Genomic DNA, 22,269 nt, shown 5'->3' on the forward strand with positions numbered 1-22,269 from the left:
GAAGTATATACCTTTTGTACTTTTTGACTCCTTTTATCCATCTAGCCCACCCCTCATCCTCCACATGTAGCCATGTGGTCACCAATTTGTTCTGTGTATCTATGAATTTTTTTTTTTTTAAGAGATTCCACATGTAAATAGGCTTCATGGCCTGCTAAGACTTAAATAGCTACAACATTTCTGGGAGGGGTAATTTAGCCATGTATATCAAGAACCTTAAATCTACAAATTCTCTGACCCAGCGTTCTCATTTCTAGGAATTTAAACAGAGGAAAAAATTAAGGATTATGAAAAATTGTACCTATAAGGATCTTCATTGCATAGTCACTACAACAGTGAAGCAATTAGTGATTAGTAAGGGATGAGTTAAATAAATATGGATGATCATGTAATGGAATCCTATACAAGCATAGGAGAAGGCAATGGCACCCAATTCCAGTACTCTTGCCTGGAAAATCCCATGGACGGAGGAGCCTGGTAGGCTGAAGTCCATGGGGTCGCTAGGAGTCGGACACGACTGAGCAACTTCATTTTCACTTTTCACTTTCATGCACTGGAGAAAGAAATGGCAACCCACTCCAGTGTTCTTGCCTGGAGAATCCCAGGGACAGGGGAGCCTGGAGGGCTGCCGTCTCTGCGGTCGCACAGAGTCGGACACGACTGAAGTGACTTAGCTTAGCATAGCATACAAGCATAATGTGCTGTTGTAGAAAATTGTTCATGAACTAAGTAGTATAGCACAGTGGTGGAAAATAGGGGCTTGAGGTCAGAGAGATATTTGACCAACTTAAAGGTCTTATCACTGACTGTGCAATTTTGAGCAAATTTCTCAACCTTTCTGAATTTCAGTGTGCATGCGTGCATGCTAAGTCACTTCAATCTGACTCCTTGGGACCCTATGGACTGCAGCCCACCAGGCTCCTCTGTCCATGGGATTTCCCAGGCAAGAATACTGGAGTAAGTTGCCACGCCCTTCTCCAGGGGATCTTCCCAACCCAGGGACTGAATACACGTCTCTTTCATCTCCTACACTAGCAGGTGAGTTCTTTACCACTAGTGCCATCTAGGAAGCCTAAGTTTCAGTGTGCTGCTCTGTAAAGTGAAGATCATTGTAAGACCTGGACCACAGGGCTTTGGGGAGTGTGAAATGAGCCAATGCTGTTAAAACCCAGTTTCAGTACACAGTCAGTGCTTCATAAACGCTGCTACCATCGTCACTCTCAGCATCATTGTTGATGCATAAAGTGCAAAGGACAGCTTTTGAAGTGATATTTACAGCATAACTCAGTTTTCAAAGTAAAAAAATGACATTATCTACAGGAAAATGTCCTAAAGGATATATATCAAAATGATTCACTTTCATTTTCTCTGCATGGTAGGTTTAAGGAAAGATTTCTTTTCTTTCTTTGGCTTTTTATGTATGGCCTGTAATGCAGTAAGAAAAGTTAAATGGGTCCAAAGAATCATTAACATCACCCCCGCAGATAAATGAACATTTATCAATTCAGTAGTTCTTTGCCTGTGTTACCATTGTTTCTTCATTGTCAAGTCACCAGAATCTCTCATACTATTTTAAGGCCATATATCCAATGGTTGGTAGCACTCAGTTGGTTACCTTCAGGTCTCCCATGCTCCTCTGTTGTCCTTTTGCCATACCCTATCTAGTGTATATCTTAAATATTTGCTAAGCATCTGTTTTGTTCATAACACTCAATGTTGGCAGAAGGGTGAGATATAAAGCAACCAGAGGATGGTTTCTTAGCTAGAGGAGTTTGTAGTGCCCCGGGGGGAAAGGGCACTCACCTTAGCGGTGCACGTTTCATCTTCATCATGTTGAGGTGCTTCATCTTGCTGAGAAGGTCCTTGTGTTGCAAATGAGTTTTGGTAGCTAGGGAAAACTTCTTTAAGGAGGTAGGGCTGAACTATTATTAGATAGACTTTAAAAGTAGCTATGTTTCCATAGCCCACAGGAATAGTAATCTCTGACTAGGATGGAGCCCTTCCAAAGCTTCTTCCGTCACATTACCTTTGAATGAGATTTCTTGTACGATTGCTTCTTTACCCACCGCTTTTTGGGGTCTTTGCTTTTTTATTCTATTTCAATCAATTCCTTTTGTACCCATAACCCTATGAGTTTGATTTATATTCACTTGGTAGATTTCCTTGAAAAAGTTTTCTCCCTCAATCGTAAGTATAATGTATGCTTAGTGCCAAAAATTTTGGAAAATTTAGAAAGATATAAAAAAGAAAGTAAAAATCATCCATAAGCTAGTCATGCAGAGCTAATCATTTATAACATTTGGTACTTGTGCTTCCAATGCATGTGTGGGTGATTTTTAATATCATTTTATAAGCTACATTTCTGCTTTATAATAATATATCTTTTCATGTCAATTAATATTTGTCTAGGGCTTCCCAGGTGGCATTAGTGGTAAAGAACCCACCTGTCATTGCAGGAGACATAAGAATCACGGGTTCAGTCCCTGGATTGGGAAGATTCCCTGGAGGAGGACATGGCAACTTACTCCAATATTCTTGCCTGGAGAATCCTTACTCTATGATGTCTTTTACAACTACTCCCTCCTAAAGATAAACGGCCTTTAACACTTAAATATGTTAATTTCTAATATTTTTATTTGCCTATTTATATAAAATTTTGGTTTTAAAAATAAAACCATAGGGTATGTGCAACTTAGAACCCTACTTTTCACTTAGAGTTATTCTATGAATTTTTATCTGTCATTTAATATCTTAACATGTGATCTGTAAGAGTTGCATAATATTCCACTCTGAGTGTGTGCATATAGTGTGATAGAATAAATATCTCTAATTTAGGATTGATACTTAAATCATAATCTATTCTAGGTTCAAAACTCCATGCAAGAAGATCTAGTTTTATTCTTTTTGAAGTGTGGTCATGTAGTTAATTGACAAAGATAAAATCCCTTGTTCTAGATGAGATAAACTCTAGTGGAAGGCTTCATGATATGCAAGGATCTAGGAAGCTGTGACTGGGTTATTTCAGAGACGAGAATATTGCTCACAGTGTGGTGATTGGTTGGGTGGGAGGGAAATTTTTACTCTGGGTGGACCAGTTGTAGCTGGATGATGCCCCAACCTAGGAAGGTCAGTCCTCTCTGAAGTGCCAGCCTCATTGCTTAAGAGGAAATGGCTAATGAAACCAAGCAAGAGGTTCCTATCATTCAGTGTTCCTTGCCTGTTAAGTACAAAAAGCAAAAATAAGCTAATAACTTGGTCTTGTTGTTATTGATTTCTTATCTAGGATGCTCTTAAAGATGCACTTTTCTTTAAACATGCAACAAAGGATTAGAAAGTTTTGATTTCCAGTGGGATAAATGTGATAAAATTAAATATATTCTAGCCTAATTATTTTTTATATTTGTAGATGCTCTGTAGATAACCTCCTAGCTCTCCACCTTGACTTAGAATGGAGGCTTCCCATAAGATCCATGTGGAGTTCTAGACTAGCACAGCTGGAGGAACATGGGAGCCAAGTGCTTCAGTACTCTCCTAGTATAGGTGAAAAAACGATGCCCAGAGAGATGTGACTTGCATCTAAATCCAGGTTCCTAACTCCTATTACATTAAGGCATTTTCCACCATCATGATTATCATGTAGTTTTCTTCCAATTTTTCAAGTTGCTCTATCATAGATTCAGTTGTTAGACTCCTTCTAGCCTTCCTTTTCCTCAAACATTTAAAACTATGTTTTAAAACCTACTATATTTTATGTACTTTGCCAAATCTTTAGATCCATTAGCTCTTCTAATTTTTATATCATCCTACAAGTTAAATATTGGATCCATTTCACGTTTGAGAAAACTGAAGCTCAAGATTTTTAAATTGGTATCCAACCTTAGGCAGCTGGTAAGTTGTGGAGTCTGGATTGAAGCCCAGATCTGTCTGACTCCAAAGCTTTATTTACTGTGCCAGCCTACTTCCTAATACAGGAATTGATTACATGAAATGAATCAATTTATGTCTTTCCTCTTCCTTATCTATTATCTTGTGGAAAGGCTGACTTAATTAATTCTCCAAACATTATTATGTCTTTGAGTTGTAGGTGAGTGATCTTGACACATCACCCACAAAGTTGTTTAAATCAAAAGTGAAGACACCTTTGAGGTTCCAATGGAAGAAATTAAATTGTGTGGCTTTAGCTGCTCCTACTGATTGGCTGAACTCCCAAACAGAATTGAAGCTTAATGGAAAACAAACAATAATCAAAATTTTGCAAAAATTGAGGGAAAGGCATGAAAGAAAAAGAAAGAAAAAAACAAAAAAACATCTGGTCAACATAAGTAGTATCATCTCTATTAAGAGAGAGAATGTATTTCAAGAAGCACCCATGTCAGAGGAGTCATGGAAGGATTAGCAGGCTTAAAAGGAAGTTAGGGCTCTATTTGGAGAAGGCAATGGCACCCTACTCCAGTACTCTTGCCTGGAAAATCCCATGGACAGAGGAGCCTGGTAGGCTGCTGTCTATGGAGTCTCATAGAGTCGGACACGACTGAGCGACTTCACTTTCACTTTTTACTTTTCATGCATTGGAGAAGGAAATGGCAACCCACTCCAGTGTTCTTGCCTGGAGAATCCCAGGGAGGCTGGAGCCTGATGGGCTGCTGTCTATGGGGTTGCACAGAGTCGGACAAGACGGAAGCGCCTTAGCAGCAGCAACAGGGCTCTATTTTGGGATATGGACTCCCTTGGCCGGGCATTTGCTCTTGACATTTTTTCAAAGAAAGATGGGCTACTTTATGATTATAATTCTTTTGGCATAACACAGGAGGGAAAGGGAAAATTGTTTTACTCTAGTTTGTTTCAGACCAGTTTTTGAAGCTGGCCTAGGTCAAGGTTAGGGTGCTGTGAAATGGCTCCCCTCCACAGCCTCTCAATGACCGCCCTCCCAGGTCACTCTTTGAAACAGGGTCACTGCCATCCCTTTTCTCTCCAACTCCATGTCAGTTGCTATGACCCTTTGCTGGGAAAACTAGAACTTCTGCCAAATTATTCTGTCCAGTCCCTCTGTAACTAAGGGCTTTGTTTTCAGAAGATCTGTTCACTGGAGGTGCATTGGACTTATCTCTCTAAGACAAATATTTCTCCTCCCTTGTTTCATTACATAATTTACATAAAGAGTTTTTAACTTTTCAGCCCACATAGCAGTTTCATAACTTCTTGTGATAAAACTTGCCCAAGATACATTATCTTTCTCCATCTCTCTTCTTTGATTTTATTTCCTGAATGTGGCTTTGGCATATTAGTAGGCAGGTGAAAGTCATTGCCCCAAAATGCAACTATCCATGTACAGGGAAATATTTGGGTATGAATTTTAGTCTTTTGACTTTAATTTTTGGAAAATTTCTAAGGGCTGAATTTTGATGTATTTACTCTATGAAACAATTTAGTTTTTCCTTGTACTGGAGAACAGGTAATTTGTGATGAAAATGTGAGTACAAAAAAATCTTTGTGTTTTCAAATTTTCTGACTAGTATCAATTTTTTTTCTTATTCATCTTTTTATAACATTTTCATTGTAGAAAATTAGAAAATATAATTAAGTAAAAGAGAAATAAAAAACACCTATATAATCCAAATTACCCAGAGAAAACTTTTGCTAACATTTTTGTGTGGATATTCTTGAATACATTTGTATTAGTTATATATAACCATATTTTATTTTGATAAAAACTAAAATCATGCTATGTCCTATTTTATAACTTTAAAAAATGTACTGCGTATCTTCTATTGTATTTGTACAGTGTTAATTATAACAGTTACAAAATAGTAGTTTAGTGATTAAAAATAAATTATAAATAAAATAGTTTCACTATTTTAAAAAGGGCATTAGCATAAAGAATGTACTTAGAGTCTCTACAGGAAGATGATGAGTTAAAAAGATAGCTAGCTATACCACTTATTTTAAATGATCTCTTTATTTCATATGTTAAAGTATACCAGTGCAGTTTCTAATGATGTACTGACTAATTCCACTTCCTTGGTCATGAGACCTAAGTCTATAGATAAGTAACATTATTCGAGAATCAAAGCAACCAGCTTAGAGAAGCTTCTTGGATGTGATGTTGCGCTACATAAGGTCACTCCTAGATTTGAGATTCTACTCTCAGTCACTCTCAACAGGAAAGCCCTCTCTATAGTATTTTCTAGCAAGTTTATCCACTGGCTGGGCATTGGTAGGAGAATCACTGAGTTTTACAGTCAGACATTAATGGTGTTTGGAATCTGGCATTACCTGTTAATATTTTCGGTGAGATGCAAGAGAAGAAGTAATGAATAACATAAACTCAGAACGTATTGCATATTATAGATTGGTCCCAGCTCATAAAGAAAGAAAAACGGAACTTCCCTCACAGATAACAGGGAATATATTTTGGTGATGTGTCAGACTTTTCAGTGATCTCTTTAAATACCATGCAGTGTCATGGCTGAAGTTCTTAGATGCAGAGATACTGCCTAATAGTAATACTCTGAACTAATCTATTTTGGCAACACTTATCTCAACAAAGAAGTTCAAAGAAGTGGTCAAATTTATCCATTGAGTTGAATTTCTCCATTACAAATAGGACATATATTAGCCACAGATGTTTTTTCACCGCTTTTACAGTCTGAAGGAATACTCTAGAGCAGGAACTGACATAAGGAAGTATGTGTACAAGTAACTTGGATAACATCAAATTCTGGCCCTGTGGGCTTTGGTTTCTATCTGGCCCCCAGGGTTGAGTGGGAACATGGCCTTTTGGGATAGCTTGGAACATCCCTCATCTACATGGCCTCTCCTCACCATCACCCCACATCTTGCCAATGGTTTCAACTTTGTCAATATAGACTTAACCTTCCCTAAAACCTTTGGACAATGTTACTTTCCCTTTGGCATCTTTCAGAGACTGCCGACCACACTGCTTAAGTATTATTTTCTTGCCTCCTCTTTCTATGCTAATATACTAATGGCTCTTCAGAAGATTGAAGATCAAGACACTCCATCATTTACAAAACACTTTCAAAACTTTTTAAAAAATTTGATCTTTACAAAAAAATCTCAGATAGTAAGTTGGACAGGTCTCCTCGTGCACATTTTCACAGATAAAGAGGTTGTAATAAAGTATTACTACATATGTGTACACTTGTATATGAAGATGACGTTACTGACCACACTTAATCGTGGTTTCCCTGGTCCATACTCTATTCCTCTCTTGATCGCTCTGAGTAAAGCCATACATTTACAGAAAGGCTGGTCAAAACCAAACATTATCTCTAACCAGTAAGCCAGCCTGGAGATACACATTCACAGGACCAAGGAAATCTGATTATCAAGGTAGCATTTTCATGTTCTCAGTGCATTTACTACTTATTTTGGCTTATTGCTTTAATAGTAATAGTAGCAGGTCACACATAAATATACATTTATCCTCACTTTCTAATATAATGCACTTATATGTGAATATAATTCTATTTTTTTAGGCACATATTTTTTGCTTTTTTTTTCTTGCTGAAATACAGAAAAAAGAAAAGGGCTTTTTTTGATGGATGTTACTGTTCTTCATCTGCATCTAGTATCTAATTACCTTCAGCAAGATAATAGAATAAAATAGAATAGAATAAAACCTATATATACAATATGCTATAGTGAGTATATATGTATTGTGTATACAGTGCGTATATAGAGAGTATGCATGTGTGCTTAGTCATGACCCCATGGACTGTAACCTGCCAGGCTCCTCTGTCCATGGGATTTCTCAGGTAAGAATACTTGAGTGGGTTGCTCCAGGGGGTTTCCTTCTCCAGGGGATCTTCCCAACCCAGGGACTGAACCTGTGTCTCCTGCATTGCAGATGGATTCTTTACTGCTGAACCATTGGGAAAGCCCATAGAGAGTATAGAGAGTATATATGTGTATATATATACACACTATATATACTATAATGCTAAAGAATGAACAGTTTTTATTCTTAGCATTCTGAGCTGTCCACTTAAATCATTTATAGTGAATCTGAAAGTCACTCTTGAGACAGAACTGCTTTCATTGCTCCATACTTGTTCCCCGGCACTCATTATTTTCTTGAGAGCTACTCCTTTGTTCTAGTTCTCTTATCTTTTCTCTCTCCCTGGTGGAACTCTCTGGACCTATGTAGATCTTTTTGCACCTTGTAGAACAGACTGAATTTCAGGTGTTTACACTCTCACCTAGGAGGACTGAAAACAGGTCAAAAAGTCGCCTTAGAGTATTTCTCTAACACTTTCTTACATCCCTTAGTATTGTTTAATGAGGTGTCTTGTTTAACATTCAACATTTTAGGAACCCAATGTATACTTCATTTTGAAAATGCAAATTGTTCTTCAGTCATGGTGACCCACAAGATGAGAAGGTAGCAGTCTTGTTTTTGTGACACTAGAGGCTCTCCTTTCTGGTCTTTTTCTACCCCTTTCAAATGTCTGCTCCTGGAAGAATGTTGCCCTTTGGTTTTCAGACAGGCTCTCCTCTATTCCCTCCATCCAGCTCTTAGGAGAAGGTTTCATATTTGTCACTTACCCATGGGGTATTTTCAGGTGAAGTGAGTTTCTCCTTGTTCTGTGTTTCTCATGGTGCCAACATCTTCTGTGACACCCTCTGTGCCTGAGATCACTGTACCAAACACAGGTCCAGTGTTCTGTGGGCATCCAAGGGGACAGAGATGGGTGTAGTTCCTTCACTCATGGAGCTCACGATCTGCTCATGCAGACCAGTTACAAGCAATGATTAAAGAACTGGTTGATAAAAAAAAGATTGTGGTGCCTGGACAGCATAGGACAAATTGCATTTCTAAGTTGCTTGAAGGAACTGGTGAGTTTGGAGCTTGATTTAGAAGAAAGGGTTTCAAATCATCCCTTGTTAGGTCTGGTGCCGTCACATCTGAGGAGAGACTCTCTAGGATGAATCTCCTTTCCATTTTCTGCCATGCATACTCCATAGAGTATGGATATTTATTATGGATCCATTTGTTCAGTTGGTACATAATCAATGCTTTCCATGTGCTCTACTCAGTGCTACGGTAACTGTAGTGGAGGGAAAAAAAAAACCCAAAACACCCTGTCTTTATCATCAGGGATTTTTCATGCTAGTGAGGAAACTGAAAGTTAAGGCAAGTTAACAGGTACTGTTCTAAGGTATGATAAGTTCTGTTATATTGATTAACATGGTGATGTTTGCCAGAAATCACTCTGGATGCTCTCAATAAGCAATCTCCTTTTGCTTTCATTGTTTAATCATACATTGTAAATCTATGACTCCCATATCTATGCCTAGTTATATCTCTCTTCCAAGTCCCAGGTCTATCTACACAACTGTCTACTAATCTGTCCTCTTTGTTAGCCATCAGGTACTTCTAATTCTTCTTGTCTGAAGATTAACTTATTATCTTTTTACCTCTATGGTAAATATGATTCTCCTTTTTATTCCAACCTCAGTGAAGGAAATCACAGCTCTACATTTTCCCAGGTCAGAGAGCTGCCTGATTACCTCTTGTTGCTTGATACTGACCAATCAGGCACCTAGTCCTACAGTTTTTAATTCCCTAGTAGGTACTGAATTTTCTACTTTGTTCTATTCCTTGCCACAGCCTTAATTCATCTCTTGGGGATCATAATAAAGGTCCACTAACTGATTTCTCTTCAGTATTGCTCTCTCAAGTGTATGCAGCTCACAAAGGGAAGACTCATCTTCCTAAAATACAAATCGGATCATGTCACTGGCCACTTACCCCATTGCCCTCTAAATAAAATCTGACTCCTGAGCATGGTAGGCAAGACCCTCATAATCTGAACTCCTACAAACATGTAGAGGAATCACTTACCTACTCCCATGGGAGCATCTGTTTCCTTATTTGTAGAATGAGGGTGTTGAGTTAGATGATATTTAAACTGTCTGGCAGTGATCTCAGATTCCATCACCCACCAGGGTGCCGGTAATATGGTATTTCTCGACCTATGTGATGGTTCTATGGGTGTGTTTATTTTGGAGATACTTCATTGACCTGCACACTTATGAGTTTTTGAGTGCATGTCCTACTTCAATAGAAATGTTTATAATAAAAATGCTGTTAAAATAACAAAGGCTGGGTAGTAGGGAGGCTGGGGGAGACTGTTGTCAGCACTTAGTTAAATGTCTCTACTTGAATTTCATGAAATCTGTTCATGAGCAGCAGTCACAGTTGGCTTAGCAGGAAACCCAGGCTTTGGGGTGACTTCCTTAAACAGAGCTCCATCCAGGAATACCTGGTTGAGGAATGCAGGCTAGTGGCCCTCCCTGGACCAGGATTAGTGCTGGATAGGTAGTAATCCTTAGTAGACATAACCCACACACTCCCCTGAGATGTCCCAGTAACTGAGAAAGAGGCTAGCTCTAATTTCTAAGCATTGTCACCAGAATTCTAAGCATTCTCAATCAGCAGATTCAAAATCTGGGATCTTATTACTTTGGAGAGAAAAAAAGTAGAGCTGCTGCAGGCTGAATGATTCGGCCTTGGTTGATTCTTCTCACTTGGTCCTTTCTTTTTCACTTGTACAGAGAAAAAAAAAAAAAACTATTTGAGTGCTTTAGGACCCCCAAAGTACATTTTTAACCTGGTTAATTCCTGAAGCGCTTCTTTTTTCTTTCTTTTGAGGGAGTGGGGAGGCTGGTGATTTAGACTTTATTATTCTCCTCCTCAGCTTCCCAAGTGGCGCTAGTGGTAAAGAACCTGCCTGCCAATACTGGAGACATGAGACCTGGGTTCAGTCCCTGGTTTGGGAGGATCCCCTGGAAGAGAAGGCATGGCAACCCACTCTGTTTTCTTGCCTGGAGAATCCATGGACAGAAGAGTCTGGCAGGCTACAGTCCATGGAGTCCCAGGAGTTGGACACAACTGAAGTGGCCTAGCATTCATGCACCCATTCTCCTCCTCAGGAGGACAAGGCCACCACTTTTCTGTCCCCTCTCTGCCCCAGGCTCCTCACGGTCATGCCGAAGGCAAATCAGACACTTCTGCTTCTACCTGAGATAAGCCACTGTCCTTGATGCTGGCTTATTGCTTGGCTTTCTTCTACTTTTTCAGACATATAAATCCAGTCAGGTGTTCCTGGAATCACAAATCCTTGTACAGGTTTATAGTAATAGCTACCTCCAGAATTCATCTTGGTGGGGGAATTCCATTTATTTGGGGATGTTGAAGGAGAAAACCTGAGAGACCTCGGTATGTGAATAAAATAGATAAGTATGTTTCAATGAAAAATGCATATTTATAAACGACATAATTGTAGGCATTCATGTTTTTATTTTTATTTTTTTTTGCTTATGATAATGATACATTTATTGAAAGTTTTACATTTTCATATTCTGTTTTTAAACTGAAGTATTTTTGGTGCTACAATTGTAGCTCCAGGTGTACAGCACAATGGTTCAGTTATACATACGTGTATGTGTGTGTATATATACATATATATTTATATATATGTATATATATATATTTTTTCAGATTCTTTTCTCTTATAGGTTATTAAAAAATATTGAGTATAGTTCCCTGTGCTATATAGTATGTCCTTATTGGTTACCTATGTCGCATGTGAGGTTGTATCAACGTCACTGATCCAGTCCCTGGTGGCTCAGATGGTAAAGAATCTGCCTGCAATGCAGGAGCCCTGGATTCGATCCTTAGGTTAGGAAGATCCCCTGGAGGAGGGCATGGCAACCCACTCTAATATTATTCCCTGGAGGAGCCTGGCAGGCAACAGTCCACGGGGTCACAAAGAGTCAGACAAGACTGAGAGATTAAGCACACAGCACGCAATATCCCACTGTGTATATGTGTATTGCATCTTCTTTATCCTTTCATCTGTCAGTGGACATTTAGGCTTCTTCCATGGCTTGGCTCTTGTGAAAAGTGCTGTAATGAACATTGGGGTGCATGCGTTTTTTTTGAATTAGAGTTTTCTCAGGATATAGGCCAAGAAGTGGGATTGCAGGATTATATGGTAACAAAATACACAAATATTTCAAATATAAACACACACACAAAGCAAAAATTGTTATCCCGATAAGAGAGAAGAAACAGATGAATGGACAAAGTTGGACTATACACAGTGGCTCTAAATCTTAAGGAAGTTGTTAATCTCGTGAAGTTCTTGAGGCCGGTGGAATCTTACAATATTGAGCCCAGACTGAATTTGGGGTGACTGTGGGGGACCTATTCTAGCATGGATAGAGGCGTGATGGCAGAGAGAAGGGAATACAGAGGATATGTGAGGAGGATTTCAGACTTCCATACTCTCAGAGAGCCCCGCAGTTTTAACCAAGTGTTAGCCAGCTCTTCCCTGGTGGCTCAGAGGTTAAAGCATCTGCCTGGAATGCGGGACACCCGGGTTTGATCCCTGGGTTGGGAAGATCCCCTGGAGAAGGAAATGGCAACCCACTCCAGTACTCTTGCCTGAAGAATCCCATGGAGGGAGGAGCCTGGTAGGCTACAGTCCATGGGGTTGCAAAGAGTCGGATACGACTGAGCGACTTCACTTCACTTCAGCCAGCTCTTCCAGGGTAAGGGCTGGAGGCAGGCAGTTGACATCTGAGTTTCACACACCATATAACCCTCTGTCCTTCAAACACATCCTCCTTTTCACATCTCATACCTTTGTACCTTTGCCAGGAATGTCCTTACCCACCTTCTAAGATGCAGATAGCCCGGAGGCACCTTTCTCCATAGCTCTAACTTTCCACCCTCTCCAGCTTCTTTCTCTGTTCACCCCTGTTACTTCCGTTTTCTGTTTCCATTGTGTTTGCACACATTCTCCTATTCTGGCTCTATCATGTCTGCAGTTTTCCACTTCTCTTTCCATCACCTCCACTAGGTTCTGAGCTGTGGAATGTATTTCGATGTGTGTCTGATTGTAAGTGGATGTGTACAGAGCCGTTTCCATTCAGGCCTCACAAAGAACTTCATTACTCAGTCCATAAGCATTTACTGAGCACTCATGGATGACGAGGCTTCCCTGGTGGCTCAGATGGTAAAGCGTCTGGCTGCAATGCAGAAGACCTGGGTTCAATCCCTGGGTCTGGAAGATCCCCTGGAGAAGGAAAAGGCAACCCACTCCAGTGTTTTTGCCTGGAGAATCCCATGGATGGAAGAGCGTGGTGGCCTACAGTACATGGGGTCACAAAGAGTCGGACACGACTGAGTAACTTCACTTTCACTTTCATGGATGATGTATGAGGCAATGTACCAATAACAATGGATCAGACATAAGACTTGCCCTCAGATCTCAGACCTGATAGAGAAACAAGCAGGGCATCCATTCCTCCATCTGAGAACTCGTTCATCCCATGCCAAGTGCTGTCTCCAAAGAGGAGGGTAGCACAGTCTCTGCTCCGGACTTGTTCAAGCCCAGGAGTGAAGACAGGAGAGTAAATGGTGATTACAGAGCAGCATGACAAACACTGCAGAAGTTAAGAATGCCAGCATCATTGTAACCTGGACTGGGTGAATGGTGGAGTGTTGATGGAAGTGAGCAAAGTTAATTTCAAGGAATCTAATGTTTCCAAGTTCTCTAATCAGTATCCTTATCCTAATCAATTTTTCCATATATTATTTTCGAGGAAATATCTTTAAAAATTAATATTTTGGGTGAGAAGCTCTGAAAACCTCTAAAATTTGTTCCTTCTAAAATGTAAGAATAAGTTTTGAGGCTATCTCTGGCCCTGGCACAGGCTGAGTGTTCAATGTTCCACTGTGGGTATCACTAGTATCTCCTGTCACTGTGCATACCCGCTTGCATTAGAGGAAGTCAGAGGCCAAACACCCCAGATTCTCCACAATGGGCGCCCAAATTCATGACTGCCTTCCCAATCCTCCTTCTTTGAACTCACAGTTGAATCACAGGGAACTTACGTGCTCAGCTAAAGAGGGGGGAGGGAAAACCATATGGAACATTTGTAGGCTTAGATCTGGAATCTTCTGGGCACTGGAGAAAAATTAAATCTTGTAGAGTGAATGCACTGGAAGGAATAATTTAGTTCAACAACTTTCAGACTTCAATATATTTTCCCCTGAAATGAAAGCTTCAAAAGAAGTCCAGAAACAGATAAATGAAATTTGTTTTGATTGAAATCGGTTAGTCATTTTCAAGAGTACACATTTGCCAACCATAAAGTCTGGCTCCCCATTTTGTAGATGAAGAAACTGCCACGCAGAGAAGGGGAAGAAATTGCCCAGGGCCTTGTGGCTCAGCTGGTAAAGAATCCACCTGCAATGCCGGAGACCTGGATTCGATCTCTGGGTTGGGAAGATCCCCTGGAGAAGGGATAGGCTACCCACTACAGTATTCTGGCTGGAGAATTCCATGGACTGTGTAGTCCATGGGCTTGCGAAGAGTCGGATGCAACTGAGTGACTTTCACTATCACTAACCAGTGAGGGAGTGGGGACCCATGTTTCTTTATCCTGGTCCTGTATTCTCCCCTCCCCACTCCACTGAGTGAAAGCTCCGGTAACAGACCAGAGAGCCCTGCCTGGCAGAGGAGGAGCTGGGAGGCAAGAGACCCTCCATCAAGTCCACTTTCCCCCAGGACACAGAGCAGCCCCACTGGCATGTTATCACTAATGTACAAACTGTGAATTGTGAAGAACTCTGACAGTTTTCTTATCTCAACTGGCACAGGAGAGGGTTTGTTGGAGAGTTTTGAGGTTGCAGTGTATCCACTGCACATCCCTTGGCTGTTCACAGAGACTCAGGAAAGGCTGCACACATAAATTCACATAAATTACCTTTATGAAATGTCAGAATTAAAAGCAGATTTTTATTTTGGGGCTGTGCCTCGAGAATGTTAACCCCTTCTTGTGGATAGAAATGTCACCATCAGTAAAACACAGTTGATATCTTTGAATGCAACCCAAGCCACAGGAACTCAAGTGTGGACTTCCTCCCCAGCCTAGCACCATCTCACGTGCATGTGGGAAGCAGCTCTTATTAACAAACCATAGACTTTTCTAAGCTCCTGGTTAGTTCACAAGTACTCCTCGAGATACTATATTTTTAATCTTGTTGTGGCCATAACTTCATTCTTTATTGTCTTTAATTTTCAAAAAATTAACTAAACTGAGGGTTCAGGAGACACAAAATCCATTGGGCCCTCAGTTTCCTTATTTACAAAATGTGGAGGTTAGAATAGATTGGTGCTCTCTAACAAGGCGATCTATCTTTCCAAGGGTCCAGAGAGATGGTCTTGGGAACACTCAAGTAGCTATTAATATTTCAAAAACTTTGTGGAAATCACAATACAATTGTATTGCTTTAGGGATGCATAAGATTAAAAAGTAAATTTAAAAAAATAAATAAATCCCATGGACAGTTACTAGAGATCTTAGGAGACAGTAAAGGAAGCAAGGGAGAGGCTGGTTGTACAGGTTCTTGAGAGTGGCAGAGAGAGCAGGAAGCCAGGAAGGTATTCTGAAAACTAGATGGACAAAGAGCAAAAGTCATGCTGAGGAAATGGAGGGTACATGACCTTAGGAAGTGGTTCACCATGAAACACTCCTGAGTTTTACCAGTATCTATATAATGTCAGTCCTGCTGTCTTGATCAGAAGTATGAAATATGATGCTTTTTGGACTTCCCAGGCACCAGTGGTTAAGAATCTGCCTGCCAAAGCAGGGGACATGGGTTCGATCCCTTGTCTGGGAAGATTCCATATGCCATGGGGCAACTAAGCCCATGAGCCACAACTGTTGAGCCCGTATGCCCTAGACCCCAGGCTTTGCAACAAGAGAAACCACAGCAATAAGACACCCACACCCTGCAACTAGAGAGTAACCCCCATGCAGAGCAAACAGAGAAAGCCTGAGTATGGCAACAAAGACCCAGAGCAGTCAAATAAATAAATAAAATTAAAAAAAAAATGATGCTTTTTGTTACGTACAAACTGTTCTTTATTAAACTCTTGTGAGAGGGGAAAAAATCCCGACACTCCCCCTTTCTTCACCCCTGGCTGGCTTTGTGGCCACTCAGTGTAAGCAGTGACTCCTTTCAAGCTGATCATAAGTTCTTAGGATGGTTATTCATCTACTTCTTTGCAAAACATATATTTATTAGAGGGTGATTAATTCTGGATCTCCCTTTGATTTTAAGAAAGCAAAAATAATTACTTTAAGATTGTACAGTTTGTCTATAGGACAGAAATATTTCAGTGGATAGTGGAACAGAATCTTCCAGAATAAGTATTACAGAGCCAGGTTCATTTTGTATGACACGAAGCAAGTAAAAATGCTGATGCTCTGAGGTTTGCAGCAAAGAGAGGGTTTATTCACAAGGCAGCCAAGCCAGACTCAGTTCTGCCTCCCCAAGTCAGGGACTCTGAGTATTTATGTGATGAAGAATAAAGAAGTGGGGCGGTTGGAGATGTGGGGAGTATGAGGAGTGTGGGGAAAGTTGACTGGAAAAGGTGCAGCAATTGGCATTCTGTGCACATGCAGCTGGGCTACTGGCTCAGGGTAAAGAATCTACCTGCTACGCAGAAAGTACGGCAGGCTCAGGCTCAATCCCTCAGCTGGGAAGATCCCCTGGAGAAGGGAATGGCCATCCATTCCAATGTTCTGGGCTGGAGAATCCCATGGACAGAGGAGCCTGGCGGGCTACAGTCCATGGGGTTGCAGAGAGTCAGACACAGCTGAGTGACTGATCACACAGACACACACACAACCAGACTACAGGCCTCTGCATGCTCACAGTGGAGGCACTTAGCCCAAATCTGAGGGTGGAGTCTTGGCCATCTGGCATCAAAGGGCCCCAAGTGGATGGACACTTGCACATGCTCAGTTGGAGGGTCAGTGGTCCTAGCCGGTCCCATCCAGTTCAACTTGAACTGGACAAAACTGACTCTAAGTTCCTGGAAAACATCTCAGCAAACCACTTTTTACATAGGCTACACGCTGTTCAGAGGCCATGCAAATCTTAAACAACCTTGATTAGTGGAGCCAGGGCAAATGGATTTGCCACTGATTACCCACAGTTTCATAAGGAAATTGGAAAGTGCTAGAATGTGGGGATGTTTCTAGCTTCGACAGTCCAGTATGGAGCCCCAGAATGAACTATTAAGCAGAAAATCTGAGTAGTAGGATATAGAGTCAAGTCAGGTCCACATTATGACTTCCGTGAGCCTAAAACTTTTGCCTTCTTGAATGTCTCTACCATAATAATATCACTATTAAAACATGTTTCTATAACTGTACATAGTTCAGCATCTTATGACTTAGATAATCTAGTTTGTTTTTTAGGCAAAATGCAATAGATTTGGGGTGGCCTACAAATTTCACTTTTTCCTCTGATACGAGAAAAAATGAAAACAATTTTTTGACCATGAAATTTAATTTTTCTCTTCTGATTTTTGTTGTTGTTCAGTTGCTCAGTCATGTCTGACTTTTTGTGACCCAGTGGACTGCAGTACGCCAGGCTTCCCTGTCCTTCACCATCTCCCGGAGTTTGCTCAAACTCATGTCCATTGAGTTGGTGATGCCATGCAACCATCTCTTCCTCTGTTGTCCCCTTCTCCTCCTGCCCCCAATCTTTCCCAGCATCAGGGTCTCTTCCAATGAGTTGGCTCTTCACATCAGGTGGCCAAAGTATTGGGGTACTTCAGCTTTAGCATCAGTTTTTCCAATGAATATTCAGGGTTGGTTTCCTTTAGGATTGACTGGTTTGATCTCCTTGCTGTCCAAGGGACTCTTTAGAGTCTTCCTCAACACCACAGTTCGAAAGCATTAATTCTTCAGCTCTCAGCCTTCTTTATGGTCCAACGTTCACAAATGTAAATGACTATTGGAAAAATGTACTCTTGCCTGGAAAATCCCCTGGACAGAGGAGCCTGGTAGGCTACAGTCCGTGGGGTCACAAAGAGTCGGACACGACTGAGTGACATCACTCACTCACTCACTCACTTATTGGAAAAATGTTAAGTTTGACCATTCGTACCTCTGTCGGCAAAGTGATGTCTCTGCTTATGATTTTAAAATACATTAAAACATTTCCTGAGCCCCTACAAGTTTTGTGGACCCAGGCACAGTGCCCCTATGCCTATGGATAGGTTAGTCTGATGCCAGGCAAAGGAGGAAGCTTCACCTGCAGGGCTAGTTGTGGGCTGCTGATGGGGAAAAGCTGGGAGAAGCCTAATTTGTGGGAGTTGTTTCTCCCATCCCAGAGCAAAACAAGCCGACTGGCTGTAGACAGTTGGCAAAAGCATTTCAGTTTATCAGTTTGTAAGTATGATAACTGCTTCTCTTTTAAATGTTACAATGGGTAGCAACGAATTAGAGTCCTGGAGTCTGATTTCATGTTTTGAATCTGTTTAGCTGTATGACCCTGGGCAAGTCTTTTACATCAGTGTTCCAAACCTTGCAAAATGAAGGAACTGGACTAGGCAACAATTCTCTAGCTATCACTTATGCTGTATATGCTTCTGAAATATTCTTAGAAAAAGTCTCAGATACGATAGCAGATACTAAAGGAGGCAGGCATACATAGACCAGGATCCAGAAATAAGTTATTTACTGCAATATGATATTAAATTTAGCTCTGAAATTTCTAGCAGCTGAGAAATAATATAAAATTCTTGTTGTCTGACCAAAGGGAGGGTGGCACTTCTTTTATGTATTTATTTGGCATTGCTGGAGGAAGTCCTCCAGAGGGCATGGTGACTAGTTGACCAGTAAGTGAACTGAGCAATGGACCCCCCACCATATCTTTGCAGTGTACCATGTACCTTTCACCCACCATCCCCAAAGTGGGAGCCCTTGTCCAGAGGTAGCCTTGAGAGAGCAATGTAGTGTTGAGTCCATCTGGACTGAAGATGTGGCTGGACCAGTTAAGGCCTCTCTATAAGCTTTTAAGTTTCTGGCAGGTAGGTGTGGAGATTCACTCACCTTGTGGCCACCCAAGACAGGACTTGTTGGTAAGTTCTCTTGCTTATGAATTCTGCCACCGATCAATTTGGAGTGGTCTGCTTCTTTCTTTGGTCTCTTCTTGCCCTTTCTGTACAGGAGCCAGTTTCAGATTTCACCCGGGAAGCTCCTGACTTTGTGAACCAACAGATTTATTCATATATTTTATTACAAAAGGAGTGCTAACATGATTTAACTTTTTTTTAAGCAAAAATTCACTTATGATCCCTCTACCTCGATAAATAGAAATATTTTCCCTCTAGTCTTTACCAACATAAAAATAATTCAATCATTACCACAGAAAATCTCTTTGCTTTTCTTGCCCCAAGAAGATACATCCTTTACTCCGCCCTGCTGTAGTGCTTGTACAATTTTAAGGGCTGTTATTTTAAGGGTCTGCTCAGTGTCATTTAGGTAGCTAGGAAATTCCTTGACCATTGGGTGTTTAGTGGGTTTCCAATTTTCCATTACTGCCTAGAACATGCAATTAGTATTGTAGGGCTTTATTTACTTCTTTCTTTCTTTTTTTTTTAGGGTTCAGTTCAGTTCAGTTCAGTCGCTCAGTCATGCCTGACTCTTTGTGACCCCATGAACCGCAGCACGCCAGGCCTCCCTGTCCATCACCAACTCCCGGAGTCCACCCAAACCCATGTCCATTGAGTCGGTGATGCCTCATTATATTGTAGCCATGCGTTCCAGGAAACAAACTCACTCAGAAGGACAATGCAGATAGTGGAGTGCAGTTTATTACACCGGCAGGCCCAAGGCAGAGTCTTCTCTTAGCTTAGGACCCCGACCAGTTTTTGTGAAAAACTTATATACTCTAAGTGTACGTGCTCAAACCCACCTCCCCAAATTCTCTGAAACTAGTCTGAACAAAGGAAAAGAAAGATACAATCAAAGTTAATCTGTGATTCATATGCCTTAAGCGTAGGTAGTTAACAGCGGACATTTATCAATAGGCCTGTGGTCATACCCCAATAAACATAATAGAATTTATGATTCTATTTGGTCACACAGATAATTAGGGTATTTGTTTAGGTGAAGGAGAGTCTAGGTACGAGCCTTGGGGCTCTTCCAAGGAGCGGGGGAGTCTGGTTTTCTATTGGTATGTTGTTTCCATAGGTACTGGGCATATAGCTCAGAGTCCACAGGTGGCCCAAGGTGGAGTCCTGCTTTCAGGATGGAGCCTGTTATGCCTGTTTCCTCCTTCGATATGAATTCCCTAAAATGAGAAAATCAGGTAAAAAAATATGGACGAAATTATTTTCTAAACCTTGACCCTTTGCTTCCCTTAGAAATTATTCTGCCTTGACTCTTGGGTACCACAAGCTAAGATCAATTTACTAGGCAATCTTAGGGAACAATGATCGTATTCAACTCTAAATGGCTCTGGATGGGTCTGCTGTGAGGCAGACTAATTTATCCAGACACAGAGCTTTTAGTATTTCAATGTATATAGTATGGTTAAGCAGAGATAGGATGGAATGTTTTATTGAATTGGAAATAAACAGTGTCTGGGCAGGTGGCATGGAGGGGGCTGCTCCAATGCGTGGCACTTCTCTTATATCCTGGAAGGTGTTAGAGGGAGGTAAGTTCATTGTCCTTGCGAAGATGTCCCCAGAAACAGAGCTGGAATCCTTCTGGACTGAGTCTCTGTGCTGTTTCTCCACTATTCACGGCTGTCAGAATTTAACTGGAGTGGAGGAGAGTTTCCTTCTTTCCTGGATCTCAAAAGCTCAGTCTCTAAGTGCTTCAACTTCTCATCCCCAAGTGTTTCCAGAGAAGACAGCCTGAGGGAGAGGAAGTGGTGCTAATTAAATCCTCCCTCTGTTTTCCAGGCACTGGAGCTTTTCACAGATGTCTGTTGTTAGGCTCCAGTTCACACAGTGCGGCAAATACAGAAGCAGGCTTTCCTTTCCCAAAGGCACAAATCTTCCTTCACAGGTTACAGGGAACTCTAGAAACACAGTTCCTTCCAAAAGCCTCTGTAAGAGGTGGCAGACCTGCAAAAATAGAGCATGCAACTAACAGGGAGGCTGCATGCCTCTGTGTGCTCTCTCTCTCACGCGCACACACACACCCCCACTAAAATTCTCCTGCTTCTCCATGCGTGCCCTTGTATTTCTCACAGGCCAATAACTTGAAAAACTTATCTGAAAACTCAGTGAAGCCCTTCCTGCTGTAAGACAGCGTGCATCATGGCAGGCTTGTCGACCTCGAGTGTGGTTGGGAGTCCTGAGTGGGAGTCCAGGTGCTTTCTCTCCTCTCCAAGTGTGCCCTGGGATGTATGTGTGCATGCGTGTGTGCTTTCTAAGGCGCTTCTGTCATGTCCGACTCTCTGCAACCCTATGGCTTCTATGGACCGCCAGGCTTCTCTGTCCATGGGATTCTCCAGGCAAGAATACTGGAGTGAGTTGCCATTTCCTTCTCCAGGGGATCTTCCCGACCCAGGGATCAAATCCTTGTCTCTTGTGTCTCCTGCACAGGCAGGCAGGTTCTTTACCTCTAGTACCACCTGTGCTATGGACAGGGTGGGGGTTGGGGGGGTGGCATCCCACCAACTCTGGGATCCTCAGAGAGATGGAAACAAATCCATCATTCTAGGGCTGCTGGGAGAATCAGAGGAAATAACCTGTAATGTGATCAGCAGAGGGCTTTTTGCTTGTGAGTCTCTGACCAGCCACGTGTTCCCTCCACTCAAGCCCCTCAGGGTGACTGTGTATGTCCACATTTGCCTGAGACAATGCTGGTTTATGCTTATCATCCTAGCATAAGTGTTAATAGCACTTTCTTCATGCTCAGAAGTATCCAGGGTTAGGCAATAAACTATATGCTAGTACTATTTTACCACCCTTGACTCCTCTAATTATTCCCAGTTTCAATCATGTAAATTTGCTGTGGGTAGGCACCACTTCTCACTTTCTGTTGCTTCACAAAGAGGAAGGAAATGGAGTTTGTGGGAAGGAGCCCTAAGACTAAGGTGGCATTCCCAGTGCAATGGTGACGCTGGGCAGGAGAACTTCCTACGTTGTAGCATTGGGCGTGTGTGCACAGCAGCCGTAACCGTGTGGCCTCAGCTTGAGAAGGGCCACTTGGTTGAGGACACCTTTTGCTAGGCTAGCATGTAGCTTCTATTTTGTTTTGCTTTGTGATACTTCTTTTAATTTACAAAATATTAGTGAATCTACTATGTTTCTATTTAAGTCAGAGGAAGTCATTGTAAGCATCCAGAACCTTATGAAAACAGAAAATAAAAATCACCTGTATCATCCTGAGACAATCATTGCCTTTTTAAAA

The 22,269-nt window shown here is 41.4% G+C and overlaps 1 protein-coding gene across 13 annotated transcripts in view; it reads left to right on the forward strand.

Moving 5' to 3' along the window:
- Window positions 1-22,269, forward strand: part of TPRG1 (tumor protein p63 regulated 1) — a 373,176-nt gene that overhangs the window by 89,772 nt on the left and 261,135 nt on the right. Inside the window, exon 2 of one of the 13 annotated variants that reach the window (XM_086399032.1) lies at window positions 850-1,038. The exons of 11 other annotated variants lie outside the window; for them this stretch is intronic. The gene's annotated coding sequence lies outside the window, so the exon portion shown is untranslated. Of the gene's footprint in view, window positions 1-849; window positions 1,039-20,094; window positions 20,213-22,269 lie in introns of all 13 variants that reach the window. One more of the 13 variants, XM_086399047.1, reaches the window with a different exon arrangement.

The sequence above is a fragment of the Bos grunniens genome, chromosome 1, assembly GCF_055505025.1.
Source record: "Bos grunniens cultivar Pamir isolate PY7600 chromosome 1, Bosgru_T2T1.0, whole genome shotgun sequence".
NCBI lineage: Eukaryota > Metazoa > Chordata > Mammalia > Artiodactyla > Bovidae > Bos > Bos grunniens.